Source organism: Cherax quadricarinatus, chromosome 48, assembly GCF_038502225.1.
Source record: "Cherax quadricarinatus isolate ZL_2023a chromosome 48, ASM3850222v1, whole genome shotgun sequence".
NCBI classification, from domain to species: domain Eukaryota; kingdom Metazoa; phylum Arthropoda; class Malacostraca; order Decapoda; family Parastacidae; genus Cherax; species Cherax quadricarinatus.
The window spans coordinates 21,798,098-21,813,097 of record NC_091339.1 but is presented as its reverse complement, the minus strand read 5'-3'; the positions used below and the strand labels follow the sequence as shown (position 1 = coordinate 21,813,097).

Below are 15,000 nucleotides of genomic sequence, written 5' to 3'. Positions count from 1 at the left end.
CCGGGAGAGAGAGTGGACGTAATGGCGGCCAGCGAAGAGGCGGGTCCAGGAGCTGTGGATCGACCCCTGCAACCACATGTAGGTGTGTACACATAAACGAGTACACACACATCCCCCTCCCTCCCCTTTCAAACACTCAGTCTCCGCCTTCAACATTCACTCTCTAAAACTCCCTTCTTCACTTCCCCCTCATTCACTCGCTTCCCCTTTAACACCTGACAATCTCACAGTCACTTCCCCTCAAACACCACAAACCCCTATAATCACACTTACCTTCCTCCACACAAGCATAAGACGGATCCAAATTAGACAGTCTACAGTCCAGCGGAAGAAAAAAAATATAACCTGCAACTTTCACCTCGGGGGATTCCCACGAGGCCAAGTGTAGGGTCGAGGAGGTGGGTAGATGGGAAAGAGGAAGTAAACACATAATATGAGGGCGGGTACGAGAGAGAGAGGACAGAGACGGAGAGAAGGGGGCGGGGACAGCGAGAAGAGGACAGGGAGAGAGAGAAAGGGAGCGTCGCTGAGACGGAGAGAATGGGAGGCGTGGTTGAGAGAAGACGGAGAAATCGGAAAGGGCAGAGAAGGAACGAAGAGGATATTTAAGAGATAATAAGAAATAACTCAAATATTAAAAGAACACGAACGTGAGTTCCGAAATTAAAACAAGTATACAAGAACGCCGCCACAAACATATGGATGCACACGAATTTAACACAAACGGCAGCTACACGAAAAACGCGAACAAAAAATACGTTTCGTAAGTAGAAAGGGACGAGTTCCTCTCACTATTTTTTATTCAAGTTTTGTTCTCGGTGAGTACGTGAGAGGTGGCAAGGCAGGCGAGAACGCAATTCTTCCGCTGATCTAATATTGTTCCGAACTGTTGCATCCGGAAATGGACTGACGCAAGCACGTATACACGCATGCATATACGCATGCGCACGCACAAGATCTTCAATTTTTACACCACCGATGGTTCGTATTGTGAAGCTATTCTCTATTACTGTGTACAGTTTTGGTAATCTAATAATGGTAATGTAAGATTTGCCCGTGTTATCTCTGAACGGACAGTAACACTTTGATTGGCACATTTACTGTTTAGGTATATTTATCCGTTGGATTTTATCAGCTGTTATGGTTTGGAACGTATGGACTGCACCTGTCACCTGTGCTCACTTAATTGTACTCGACTAACTGTGGTTGCAGTGGTCCAGTCTCAGCTCCTGACCTTGCCTCTCCACTGACCGCTACTGGTTTCTCTCCTGGCTGCGTGAATCCTGTAATACTTATTCTTAAAACTGTGGGTAGATTCCATCTCTACCCCTTCGCTCTGTAGGTCCTTCCTAACATCCTTGTGACGCATCTGTGTTTCAAGCATCCAGCTGTGACCTCGTGGATCTGAGATGCACCTCTCGAACACTCTCTCCCTGTCAAGCCTGTCAATTCCTGAGTATTTGAATGTAATCTTGTCGCCTTTGGTCCTTCTATCCTCTAGTGTCCGCCAGGTTTAGCTCCTCTAGCCTCTCTTCTCGGGTCTGCCGAGGTGATGGTGGCGTATTTTTTCAGGATATCTGACAGTTCAATAGATGAATTATTATTATTATAATCAAGGGGGAAGCGCTAAACCCGGAGGATTATACAGCGCCTGGGGGGGGGGGATGTGGAAGGCATTCAGGCTTAATTCGGGGAACTGGAGCACAGATCCAATTCCCTAAATCAAGAGCCCCTCACCAACATCAAGGAACCTTCCTTGAGGGGTCAATAGATGAAGGCTTTTGAAGGAGTACTGAGCTTCGAAGTGTTAGCACGGATTCTCCTTGCAATTGGAGTCTCACACTGTAGTGAGATTACACGTTGAGTAAGAGGGGAAGCGTGGTTCAGAGGTAATTTACTAGCCTTGTAGCAGCATGGCCTGAGCTCATATCCCACACTAAGGCCTTCAAAATCTTTCTTGTTCATACACTTGGATGCCCCTTTCAATATGGCAGAGGTACGTACCTTAACCTTACCGTTCTAGATTGTACTACTTAACCTAATTGTGGTTGCATCTGCTGGGTCGATGTGGCTTGGCATCATAGCTGCTGGCCCCGCCTCTTCACTGGTCGCCACTTGGTTCCCCCTCTCCCTTCTCAGTGAGCTTTATCACACCTCTTCTTAAAGCTATGTATGGTACCTGCCTCCACTACTTCACTTTCTAGACTATTCCACTTACTGACAACTATGGATGAAGAGATACTTCCTAACATCCCTGTGATTCATCTGAGTCTTCAACTTCCAATTGTGACCTCTTGTTGCTGTGTCCCATGTCTGGAACATCATGTCTGTCCACCTTGTCGATTCCTCTCAGTATATTACATGTCGTTATCATATCCCCCCGTCTCTCCTGTCCTCCCGTGTCGTCAGGTCGAGTTCTCTTAACCTCTCCTCGTAGGACATGCCCCTTAGCTCCGGGACAAGTCTCACTGCAAACCTTTGTACTTTCTCTAGTTTCCTGACGTGCTTGGCCAGGTGAGGGTTACAAACTGAGGCTGCATACTTCAATATGGGCCTGACGTACACGGTGTACAGGGTCCGGAACGACTCCTTACTGAGATGTCGGAATTCTTAGGTTCGCTAGTCGCCCATATGCTGCAGCAGTTAGTTGGTTGATGTGCGCCTCAGGAGATGTGCTCGGTATTATACACACTCCAAGATCATTTTTCTTGAGTGAGATTTGTAGTCTTTGGCCCCCTAGACTACTCTGTTTCCGATCGTCTTTGCCCTTCCCCGATCTTCATGACTTTGCACTTGCTGGGGTTGAACTCCAGGAGCCAGGTGCTGGACCATGCCTGCAGCCTGTCCAGATCCTTCTGCAGTCCTGCCTTATCCTCCTCCGACTGAATTCTCCCCATTAACTTCACACTGCAAACAGGGACACTTCTGAGTTTATTCCATCCGTCACGTCAATTATATATACCAGGAACAGCACCGGTACTAGGACTGACCCTTGTGGAACCCCGCTCGTCACAGGCGCCCACTCCGACACCTCATCACGTACCATGACTCGCTGCTACCTTTCCGGCAGGTATTCTCTGATCTAATGCAGTGCCTTCCCTGTTATACATGCCTGGTCCTCCAGCTTTTGTACTAGTCTCTTGTGTTGAACTGTCAAAAGCCTTCTTACAGTCCAAGAAAACGCAATCTACCCGCCCTTTTCCTTCTTGTTTTACTGTGCGTGTGTGCGCGCATGCTGTACACCAATATTACCTGAAGAGTTACCTGGAGAGAGTTCCGGGGGTCAACGCCCCCGCGGCCCGGTCTGTGACCAGGCCTCCTGGTGGATCAGAGCCTGATCAACCAGGCTGTTACTGCTGGCTGCACGCAAACCAACGTACGAGCCACAGCCCGGCTGGTCAGGAACCGACTTTACGTGCTTGTCCAGTGCCAGCTTGAAGACTGCCAGGGGTCTGTTGGTAATCCCCCTTATGTATTGGTACGGCTCGCTGTGGAGCATCCGTCAGTCTCTTCAGACAGCAGATGCATTTTTTATAATACTGACTGCCCCTGCAGCCTGTGTGTATTGGTCTACTGACCCATCAGTGTAACAGGTCACACTTCTTGATGCGGCACAGGTCGCTTCTGGTGCGGTCCCCGTGCATTCTACAATGCGTAAGTCTGCCAGCTGTGTCTCCCAAAGGGCACCGACATTCAACACTTGCAGTGTGGGATCCCACACTTGTAGTGTGGGAACTCGGTGCCCTTTGCGGCGACTGCCTGCAGGTTATGGTTTATTAATGGTGTCAGCACCATAATACACCCATTCACTACTGTCACGTATTCAGTACCTGTAGGGTTCTGAAGAACGTAACTCGGGTGTGATGATCTGGCAGGGAGGCGAGCATCTTTGCTAGCAAACAGGTATTCAGCCACTTGACCCCATTCGTTAGAGGGACATGTCTGGCCTCAAGATGTGTAAAGACAGTGAAGTGGAAGCGCATGACCCAGACGTCTCCTGTTTTAAGATGATGGAGGTGGTGGTGATGCTAATGATAACGATCACGATAATCTTTGAGTATAATGCTGATTATGACAGTGACTTGCGAAGATGTCTATTAGATATCCCCTTGGCTTCATACAAGACTTTTGTAAAGTATAGGGAATAAGTTATAAACCCAAAAGGTGAAAAGAAACATTTTAATTATAAAAACTACTGTAAACACCCACTTCATATAGCCAGTCTTGGATCTGCTCAAGGATAACAATAATTACACTACTACTCACCAGCCTGTCCACAAAAATGAATTCTATGCTAAAAATTCAGTGTTAACAACTGTGGCAGGCTACTTTCTTGGGCGGCAGGTGAAGAGCTCAGCTATATAGTGTACCTACCAGGAGATAACATCGTATTGATTTACGTAATGATTTTGGTCTTACCTAAATGCCCAAAATCTCAATAATAATAATAATAATAATAATAATAACAACAGACTACGGCCAGCATGTCCACAATGTGGGTATAATATAATAAATTTGCTTAAATGCACACACCTAATCATTTAAGTAGCAAAATGATTAGGTGATGGAGACGCAACTGTATGGTTACAAAACGCCAACATACCAGCTGGAATAGTTTTCTTGTTAATTTGTAAGGATATAAAATATACGAGGCAAAAACTTGAATAAATGTGGAAAGGCAGACGTGCATCAGACCATATCTTCCTTCAATAAGCAAGTTACAGCCTAGCGCATGTAGAGTGACGATGACAAACGCTTGCAGCTTTATGAGACCATCTTCTGCAACTCCTTGAATCTCGCGCCTAACTCAACCGGATATTAACGTACCTGTGATACACTGGAGGTGCCGACGCCTTGAATTCATAGTGAAAGTCTTACCAGGTATAATCCAAGTCGGGAGATATAACGATCGGGACACTTCATACTCTAATTCTTTCTTATTACGATAATTTCTCTTAACAGTGTTGGAGTCAGGCATATTCGCAAGTCTTCATAAGCTGTGACTGGGAATATATTAGTAACGCATAAAATATTCTGAATAAATTACGGGAGTTGGCAACCTCTGACCATAAGGCACTTCGAGATTCAGCTGTTGCTGAGAAAACGAATAAAAAATGGATAAATTTGTGCGAAAGAATAATACAAATGAAAAGCAAGTACGAAAAGAGCAACAATACAAAATCAATAAACAAAACAACGAAGCAACACATTTAGACATTCGAAGTGAAAACTGCAGCGATGTCACTCTCTCTCTTTCCTTTTTCGCAGAAAAATAAAAGTAACTAATTGAACCAGCTAACATAACAAATTTGTGCGATTGCAATGACAAATAAAACGTCAGTGTGAGTAATCCTCAAAAACATCTATTCTCGGGCAATCGACACACAAGAACAAGGGCAAAACAAGTGTCACCGATGGACGAAAGGAAATTAATGCTTTATTTAAGCTTACCGAGCTGGATATCACACTACACAAATCACAATGAAAACGCAGATAACAGTAACTGACATAAGAGTGGAGCAAGATAGTGAAAGTGGAGGTGGGCGGGCACGAGAAGGAACGTTTCCCACCAACACTGCATGCAGGCGGTGAATGTGGCTAGTGTGCACCTGATGGGGATATGATCACCAAGAGGGCGGAGGTTCTATGAATAGACCGAGGTGAGTGCGACAAGTTCTACTCGTCAGCGACGTTCGCTCTAAGTGTTGATCCTCGAGTGAGACCGTATTCGGGAGTTAAACGTTTCTTATGACTAGCGCTCGGCAGCAGTTACCAGTGATTATGTTCACCAGATGACTACAAGTTACCCTGGCCGTCTTTTGAGGTGAGTGTAATCTTAATGTTTACCCTCGCAACTCTTAACATGTTATATTTAGCCCAACAGTTGTCGAAGTTTAAGTTCTATTCCACTTTTGTCGATCAGAGGAGAAGCGGCAGGGATTCTAATGTATATCTGATTATTTCTTTTAAGTGTCGTAAAATAGTCACTTTATATATCAAATTTTCGCTTATTTTTAGCAAGGGAGATTTCTGAATTCGTAAATTATCAGGAGTACCTACAGTACTGTCAGATTTAAAGAGTTCAGCGCAGAAAAGCCAGAGTTTGCTGCTGCCATGACCCACCAAAGTCCCACCTGATATCCCATCATAACATGTCCTTAAATTTGGTTGGTGTTGCTTCGTTTAAGCAAGGTAATAATCTTGATGGTTCGGCTAGTTGTCACGAGGCTATTGCAATAAAGAATTTGTACCGACCGGTCTGTTTGTATTAATTGGTGCAAAAAATGTAGTTTAGAATCTTTAGTGTATTTTATAGTGTTTGTCCGGTTGTGTAATGATCAAGCTAGGTTCATCAGTAATATTTATCTTGTGTAGTACAGGCCATCCTGAGAGATGGTAATTCCCGAGTAATATCTACAGTTCTGTTGGAAAGAATTATTTGAAGCTTCTGCAGCTACTGAATCAATGGAATACTCGACTATCCTCATTGCCCACCTGAAGTCTCCCAGTTAGGCTGACGGATTTCATCACCTTGTGTATGAAATCTATCGTGTGTGTAATGGAATATAACAAGGAAACATAACCAGCTTTTGTTCCTACAGAGAATGCATCAACACTACTAATTTTTAGTTTTATAATAGAGAGAAAAAAGAACGTTTTCCTACGCTTCCACAGCAGTTCAGGCACCACTGAATGTATATATCTGGAGTATACCTAGAAAGGGTTTCGGGGGTCAACTCCCCAGCGGTCCGGTCTGAGACCAGGCCTCGCAGGGGATCAGGGTCTGATCAACCAGGCTGTTACTGCTGGCCGCACGCATAATGTACGAACCACAGCCCGGTTGGTCAGGTACTGACTTTAGGTGCCTGTCCAGTGCCTTCTTGAAGACAGTCAGGGGTCTATTGGTAATCCCCCTTATGTATGCTGGGAGACAGTTGAACAGTCTTGGGCCCCTCACACTTACTGTGTTGTCTCTCAGTGTACTCGTGGTGCCCGTACTTTTCATTGGGGAACTGTTGCATCTCTTTCCAAGTCTTTTGCTTTTTAGTGAGCGATTTTCGTGCGCAAGTTTGGTACCAATCCCTTTAGGATTTTCCAAGTGTATATTATCATGTATCTCTCTCGCCTACGTTCCAGGGAATACAAATCAAGGGACTTCAACCGTTCCCAATAATTTAGGTGCCTTATCGTACTTATGTGTGCCGTGAAAGTTCTTTGTATACTCTCCAGGTTAGCAATTTCGCCTGTCTTGAAGGGGGGCGGTTAGTGTACAGTATTCCAGCTTAGAGAGAACAAGCGATTTGAAGAGAATCATCACGGGCTTGGCGTCCCTAGTTTTGAAGGTTCTCATTATTCACCCTGTCATTTTCCTAGCAGATGCGGCAGGTATGTTGTTGTGGTCTTTGAAGGCGAGATCCTCTGACATTATCACTTCCAGATCCTTCACATTACTTTTCGCTCTATTGTATCGTTAGAATTTGTTGTATACTCCGAGATAGATATGGAAAACTTGAGGAAATTAAAACTGAGTAGGTGAAATTTCTCTTCACTGAACTTCATATTGTTTTGAGTGGCCCATTTGAAGATATATGTCCGCTTGGTGTCTTGCGGTGTCTTCAATGGAGGTCACTGTCATGGCAATTCGGGTGTCATCAGCAAAGGAAGACACGGAGCTATGGCTTACATCTCTATGTCAGATATGAGGATGAGGAATAGGATGGGAGCGAGTACTGTGCCTTGTGGAACAGAGCTTTTCACCGTAGCTGCCTCAAACTTTACTCCGTTATTACTCTCTGTGTTCTATTTGTTAGGAAGTTATATATCCATCTAACAACTTTTCCTGGTATTCCTTTATCACGCATTTTGTGCGTTATTACATTGTGGTAGCACTAGTGGAAGGCTTTTGCAAAGTCTGTGTATACTACATCTGCAGTTTATCCTTTATAGCATCCAGGACCTTGTCATAGTCGTCCAGTAGCTGGAACAGGCAGGAGTGACCCGCTCTAAACCCGTGGGAGGTTAGTGCTATCGGTCTGAAGTTCTTTGCAATTGCTTTACTGCCACCTTTGTAAAGTCTGATGTTAGTGTGGGATGATCCCTGTGTCCATGCTCCCTCTCCACAGAATGATGCTGAAGGCACGTAACAGGGGCTTCTTGCAGTTGTTGATGAACATGGAGTTCCACGAGTCTGCCTTTTCAAAGTCTTGTGGTGTTAGGATAATATCCGAGATTTCTGGGATGACCAAATTTTGGGTCTTTGTGAATTAGATAGTCGACCCTTAGTCTGGGTAACGGCTCGCTGAACACAGAGTCGTATTGAGAGACTTTAGTATTTCACTCATTTCTTTGCTGTCATCTCTGTATGTCCCATCTCGCCTAAGCTGGGGCCCAATACTTGATGTTGTTTTACCCTTAAATTTGGCATAAGTATTTTTTTTCAAATATATTGTCCCCTCTTAGCTCTGATTCTTCGCCTTCGTATGTATAGGGAGCATCTCTCTCTAGTTTACATCTTCTCTTTTTTTTTTCCTAATGGAATGTGCCTTGAGCAGACCTCAAGTGCCACAGAGTTAATATGTTCCAGGCAAAGGTTCGGATCCATGTTTAGGATATCTTCCCAGCTCGTTTTATTTAGTACATGGTTGATTTGCTCCCATTATATGTTTTCGTTATTGAAGTTGAATTTTGTGAAGACACCCCCATGACTGATCACATTTTGCAGGTCAGGAGTCCTATGCATACATATCTGTACATCTTATGTTGTAATCTGAGTGTACTGTCTTTGATACGGTTATATTACGTATCAGATCATCGTTGTTAGTGAAGATGAGGTCCAGCGTTATTTCTAGTCTTGTAGGCTCTAATATTTGTTGGTTTAAAGTCAGGTTTTTTTTTTACTTGACGAAAATAAAACTAAAAACAACCTAGTGTAAAAGTTAAAACAAAAACCTGTGTAAATATTGTATTTAATCAGATCATATATCTCCATATTATATCATAATATTCCATACCAGTGTCCAGTTCACACTACACCCACCCATCCTCTTCTACTCAATAACCCCTACACACTTTCACACTGACCTGTTGTATCCCATCCCTTGCTGTGACCTAGGTCGATACAGCTGGCTAAAGCAAAAAGTTGGTGACCCCCTTCGCAGACTTTCTCTAATAAGAAATTTACTGTTTGCCCAAATATTATCTTAATGCCTACAAAAGCAAATAATTATACTTGCAAATATTTAAATTAAATAAACTGGTTAATTACTAATGTTTGCATATATGCGTCTGCTATGCCTGTGCTAACATGGCTTGGTAAACTACAGTAGTGTTTTATTTTAGCAATGTATTAAAGCGAAAACAAGGATCTTACCGAACATTGTTTGAATTACTTAATTATATTCAAGGGAAGCGCCTAATTAGTAGGGGTCATACAGCGCCTGGGAAATTGGAGGTAATCAGGTTTGATCCGAAAAAAGAGAGGGGTAACTACATTCTCTTGAATCAGGAGAGTGAACTATTGGCATTTAACACATATTCCTTAAAATTAAACTATAAGAAAACTGAATAAACTATTTTGGCGTCCACGATCAGTGGTGTTGTTGCATATGTCGAAACTTATTTAGGTCATTAATAATTTTTTTTATTGTCATGTGCTTCTGAGGGACCCCCCCACATACAAAAGCAAAAATATATAGAAGCCAAGGTTGACCATTGCGTTCTGTTTACCAGGTCACAGCCTCACTTAAATGCCATTTTAAGAGCTTGTCAACCTTGAATATATCCACCACAAAATGTTTATTACTTGGGTTAACAGACGGGTCGAGAGCTCAGCGTGGCAGCTTACTCACAATGGCAACTGCTGCCGAGCAGAGACGAGGATGCAGTCTTCTAGCGAGACGTGTTTCCGTGGATATATTTGAGGAAGAGTTTGATTCGTAAACTCGAGAATATTTTGCCCCCATTAAAAAGAATACAAGATGTGAGAATGATTCCCTCCTGACAAACTTTACAATGAAATAAGATCTAATTCAACGGAGGAGTATACATTTATAAATATTTGTAGCCTAGCTGTAGTACCACTCAAAAGTCCTGGGATGCTCAATGAGCCATAGATGCACGTTCCCCGATGAAATTCTTTCAGAGCATTTAGCGCATTCTGACCATCATGCTGCTTGTCGACAGCCAGTTCAACTGCTCACGAGAGGATCTTGACACCCAAAGGAAATAAACCATACTATGTGGGAGTGTTGGGATAACTTTAAGTTAATAATCCTCTGAGAGATAAAAAGTCGCAAATCTGTCTTCTACCAGATCATCACTGTTGAGTTTAGACCCTAAGACATTAATTTATTAACTACTTACAATCTGGCTGGTGGTCATAATCGCTAAAGGAAGCCAGAGCAGCCACGTGAGAGGCGGTGACTAGACATGTAGGGTCTCGCTGAGAATGTCTGCTGATATTAATTCAACAGTAAGACTGATGATAAACAATGGAACTGAAGCGTCGTTCAAAGTCACGAAAGAATGGCCTTTGTGGTGGTCAGTAACATTTATGACCGGCTACATATAGCAAGACTTGAAGTGCACGATATTTGGTCATACACTCAAGCCTACCAATTTCAACTCGTGTATTTGTCTAACATTTTTTTTATGTTCCTCAGCGTTCTCTTTACTGACGCTGCTTGGTCTGTAAAGAATAGTACGAATAGTTAACAAAATACTCGGAGAATGTTGGAGAGTATTTCACGCTTGTCCCAGGCAGAAACACACTACCTGTTGCACCCACACAGTACCCTGCCTAACGGCTCGATAATACTTGAAATTAATTTTTTGAGGGGTAGACTGGTAAGCCAGCGGCAGGCCCCGGTCAGATGACCAAAAGCTCCAATGGCGGGTCATCATATGACTTAGACCCGCGTCAGGAAACACTTATTCTGTGTCCTGACAAATATTACCTACCTACCTAACGGCTCGATAGGTTGTTGTCGTCCTTGAGAGACCCTTCACGCGAGATACTTTCACTCTTGTCAAAAGATTTTACATCTTGGTTGATATTCAAGATGTAAAAAAAAAACTACAACAAAATATTATATGCTAGGAGGAAACATCGTGGCAACTAACAGCGTATACTAATTAGATGGTAGGGAGCCACATATTCTCTTGAAAATAAGTGTTTTCAACTATTCTGCCCACTTCCAATAAAAATACACCCTCGAGCCAGCTCTCGGTGTAACATATGTTCGTTTTGAGGTCACTCCTACGTTGGAAGTCTTGCTCAAGGCCTCACTTCTCTAGTGCATGTGCAGAGAAAACACTGGACACAAGAAACAGAAACACCAAGTTTACCATCTATCCAGTATGTCGCAACAATCGTGGATGCCATAATACTGACATCATATACTGTCATATGCCTCAGTGTCTGAGGAGAAATATTTATTCATTAACGTCGCTTCATTCAAATTGCTCTATCAGCTTAAACTGCACTTCTAACGAAGGTTGCTACCGCCAATTAGCAGACAGTTTGTCCCAGTTTAGCGGGCAACAGAGACCTGGTAGGTGACAACACACATAGGAGGCAACACTTGTCACCTGGACAAGTTACTGATGAAACATCAACACTTATACAGCCTTCTCACTTATTATCTGTTCCTTCTCCTTTACTGTTAACACAACAGCAAACAAATGAAACTGAAATTACGGATCTAAAGGTTTTTAGGAAAAAAAACTGAAAATGCAAGAGAATACTGATAAAGCCTTATAAATACTATGTAGTTTGTGGTTGTAATCTGTACACAAGAAAAATTAAGTAATGATGTCCATAGCCTTCACAGTTGCACAAGTTACATAGATCTCAACACCTTAACAATGACGCCCGTACAAACAGAGTGCAACATACATCACGCTCCAATACTATCACTCTACAGACCACTACACATCTAGGAAAAACCAGCTACACTTCAGTTACACTCTTCCATTACTGTATTTCTACAAACCACACTACAAATCCAGGAACTACTAACTACGTTTCAGTCTTCAACCATCATTCTTCTACCAGCTAATAAACATCTACGAACTACATTTCAGTTACAGTCTTCAACTACTATCCCTTTATAGGTTACACTATATCCAAGTAGTACCACTAACTACAGCCTCGCAGGAGCTACAATGGAATGCTAACGTAGTAGGGAATAAGTTTGAAAAACCTCAGATTTGTGTAAATGGCAAAGGCTATAAATGTTTCTTTAGAAAAAAAAGATAGCTGCTGCTGTCCTACCTTAAAGTGGCTATTCAATACTTTAAACGCAGATAAACCTATAGAATGAAATGAACATGCAAAGATGGGAACTTTCAAAGAAAGAAAAATCGCGCTGATGGCGAGATTTTTTTAAAGAACTTGTGTTCTCACTAGAATATTTTCAGTGTTCGTAGCCCCTTTCAAGGCAGGAGAAATGGAAGAGATGGACAATGTACAAAGGTCGTTTACTGTCAGCATAGAAGCAATATAACATCTAAAATACTGGAACGACTTAAAGCATATGGAATGTACTATCTGGGGTGAAGAGAGATTTTGAAGTACTTTTAATAATAAAGTCTCGTTAATAATAAAGGATGTAAATGGTACGCATATATTCATGACGAAAGTGACAATCATCCAACACTTTTCGAGGGATCTCTGGCTAAGTGGGCCTCTCTTCTGCCCTGCCCTATGCCGACGAAAAAACACTTGCACCACTGACTCTAGCGACCACTTGACACTTTACTACTCTACCCTCAAAATTCGGAATCTCAAAAACAACAAGTGGCTTAAACTTCACCCATCGTCTAACTTTCAGTTAAAAAGAGACATGGATAAGTAGTTCTTAATTTATATATTTTAAATTAGTCTTACAATAATGTATAATAATGATTATAGATCCCTCCTCTTAAGCCAGTTAGTTTAAGTTTAATATGTTTATTATGCACCCCATACCCATCCTGTGGGCGGTAGTCAAAAGATTACAGAGGTACATAATGGGTCCAGGGACTGGGCCTCAAAGTTTTGATAGCTGAGCAAGTTACAGAGGTAATGAATTCACAATTTACAAAGGTAATGAACTCACAATTTACAAAGGTAATGAACTCCAGGTAGGTCTAGTCACAATCATGACAAGTTACAAAGGTATTTACAGATTACAGAGGTACACAATGGGTCCAGGGACCGGGCTCCAAAGTTTTGATGGCTGAACTAGGTACAAGGTAATGAATTCACAAGTTACAAAGGTAATGAATACTGTAAGAATGGTTACTTACGTTTATACATGGCTGCAATCATGAACAAATTTTAGAGTAATGAGCAATTCACACTTCCACACCCGGTCACAACTGTAGTGAGTTATTGGTGCAAATGTTGATTGATGAGTCTCTTAAGCCAATGATATGCTTCCTACAGAGAAATAACTGAATTATCCGTTGGTAGAAAAAGATAGATGATACAAACTTGCCGTAAATAAATGTAAACCTTCACAGCACTTACCATCAGTCGTATAATTCATTGAAAAAAAACAAAATTAAATTTCACGAAGAAGAGTCGAATTGAAAAAAAGGAAATCAAACTCTCTGGCGAGAAGCTTTAGGATTGTTTACTCATTGTCTACTGACAGATGCACACCGATGAGCCCTGTTTGCTCAGTAAGATTCATAGTGCGAGACGAACTAAAAGCACAGCCGCCCTACATACCAAGCCATTCGAAGTAGATAAGCTCTTCCTCCATCACGCACTTCTTGATGGCAAAGGTTTCTCACAAACTGCGAGTACTGCCGACAACTGTAAGGAAAGGGCATGGTGCAAAAAAGCTCTGTGTAGAATTTTATCGTCAGTGTAAAAGCGAAACGTTGTCCCAGTAATAGAGCTTGTTCTCTAACGCATGACTTTTCTTCATTCACCTAGATAAGAAACGAACACACACACTTGACTAAAAAAAACAAAGCATCAACCTGATGTGGACATATACTGTACTGTATATCCTGTGAAATTCTTCGTGAGGCTAAGAGAAAATCCGCCCTTTCATGTGTTTCTAATATTATATACGTGACTAACAATGTAGGTATAATGCTTTTCAGGAAACAGGACGTTTCCTGGAGCTTTTGGTCATCTGGCCGAGGCCTTCAGCTGGCTTACCGGTCCACCCCTTTAAAAACTATGGTTAATATTATAACAATTTTATTGTTAGTTTGCTTATATATATAATTAACAATCCATGCCATCAACTTTGTCATATCGAGCTGCTTAACTAAAAGATACACACACTAATATTACCATATTTAAATAAAAATGCGAGCATATACTTGTGTCTTTATAATATGCTGTTTCAGATGTGATGAAAATAATGTGTTTGATCAGATTTATTTCGCAAATAGATCACCATCCTCTATCAGAAAGATGTCAATGGATTTTGAAAAAAAAAAAGAGCATACATCATTGCACAGTACCCTATTAATAAAACACAATAATTGAGTGTCACAGAAAATTAAATTAGACAAAAGGAATTGAGCCTTAAAGCTCATGGCTAACGAAAAATTACCCAGGAACTATCATGAGTGAAGAACCCCGATATAAACTACATAGCCCCACTCTACAAAGGTGCCAGTAAAGCAGTTGCAAAGAACTACAGACCGATAACACTAACATCCCATATCATAAAAACCTTTGAAAGGGTTCTAAGAAGCAAGATCGCCAACCACCTAGATATCCATCAATTACACAACACAGGGCAATACGGGTTTATAGCAGGTCGCTCCTGCCTGTCCCAGCTACTGGACCACTATGACAAGGTCCTGGATACTGTAGACGTAGAGGATAAACAAAATACAGATATATACACAGACTTTGCAAAAGCTTTCGACAAGTGTAACCATGGTGTAATAGTGCACAAAATGAGTGATAAAGGAATAACAGGAAAAACTGGTAGATGGATCTATAACTTCCTGACAAATAGAACACGAGTAATAGTAAACAGAGTC

The 15,000-nt window shown here is 42.0% G+C and overlaps 1 protein-coding gene and 1 long non-coding RNA gene across 4 annotated transcripts in view; one reads left to right on the top strand and one right to left on the bottom strand.

Annotated features, from left to right (window-relative positions):
* Positions 1–15,000, bottom strand: part of LOC138854076 (uncharacterized) — a 192,026-nt gene that overhangs the window by 51,463 nt on the left and 125,563 nt on the right. The window contains exon 3 of one of the 2 annotated variants that reach the window (XR_011393273.1): positions 12,938–13,423. The exons of the other annotated variant lie outside the window; for it this stretch is intronic. This is a non-coding gene — a long non-coding RNA (uncharacterized lncRNA). Of the gene's footprint in view, positions 1–12,937; positions 13,424–15,000 lie in introns of those variants that run through there. 2 annotated transcript variants of the gene reach the window in all.
* LOC128706339 (glucose dehydrogenase [FAD, quinone]-like) overlaps positions 5,561–15,000 on the top strand; it is a 52,640-nt gene continuing 43,200 nt past the window's right edge. The window contains exon 1 of one of the 2 annotated variants that reach the window (XM_070094964.1): positions 5,561–5,824. The gene's annotated coding sequence lies outside the window, so the exon portion shown is untranslated. The remainder of the gene's footprint in view (positions 5,825–15,000) is intronic. The other variant, XM_070094965.1, reaches the window with a different exon arrangement.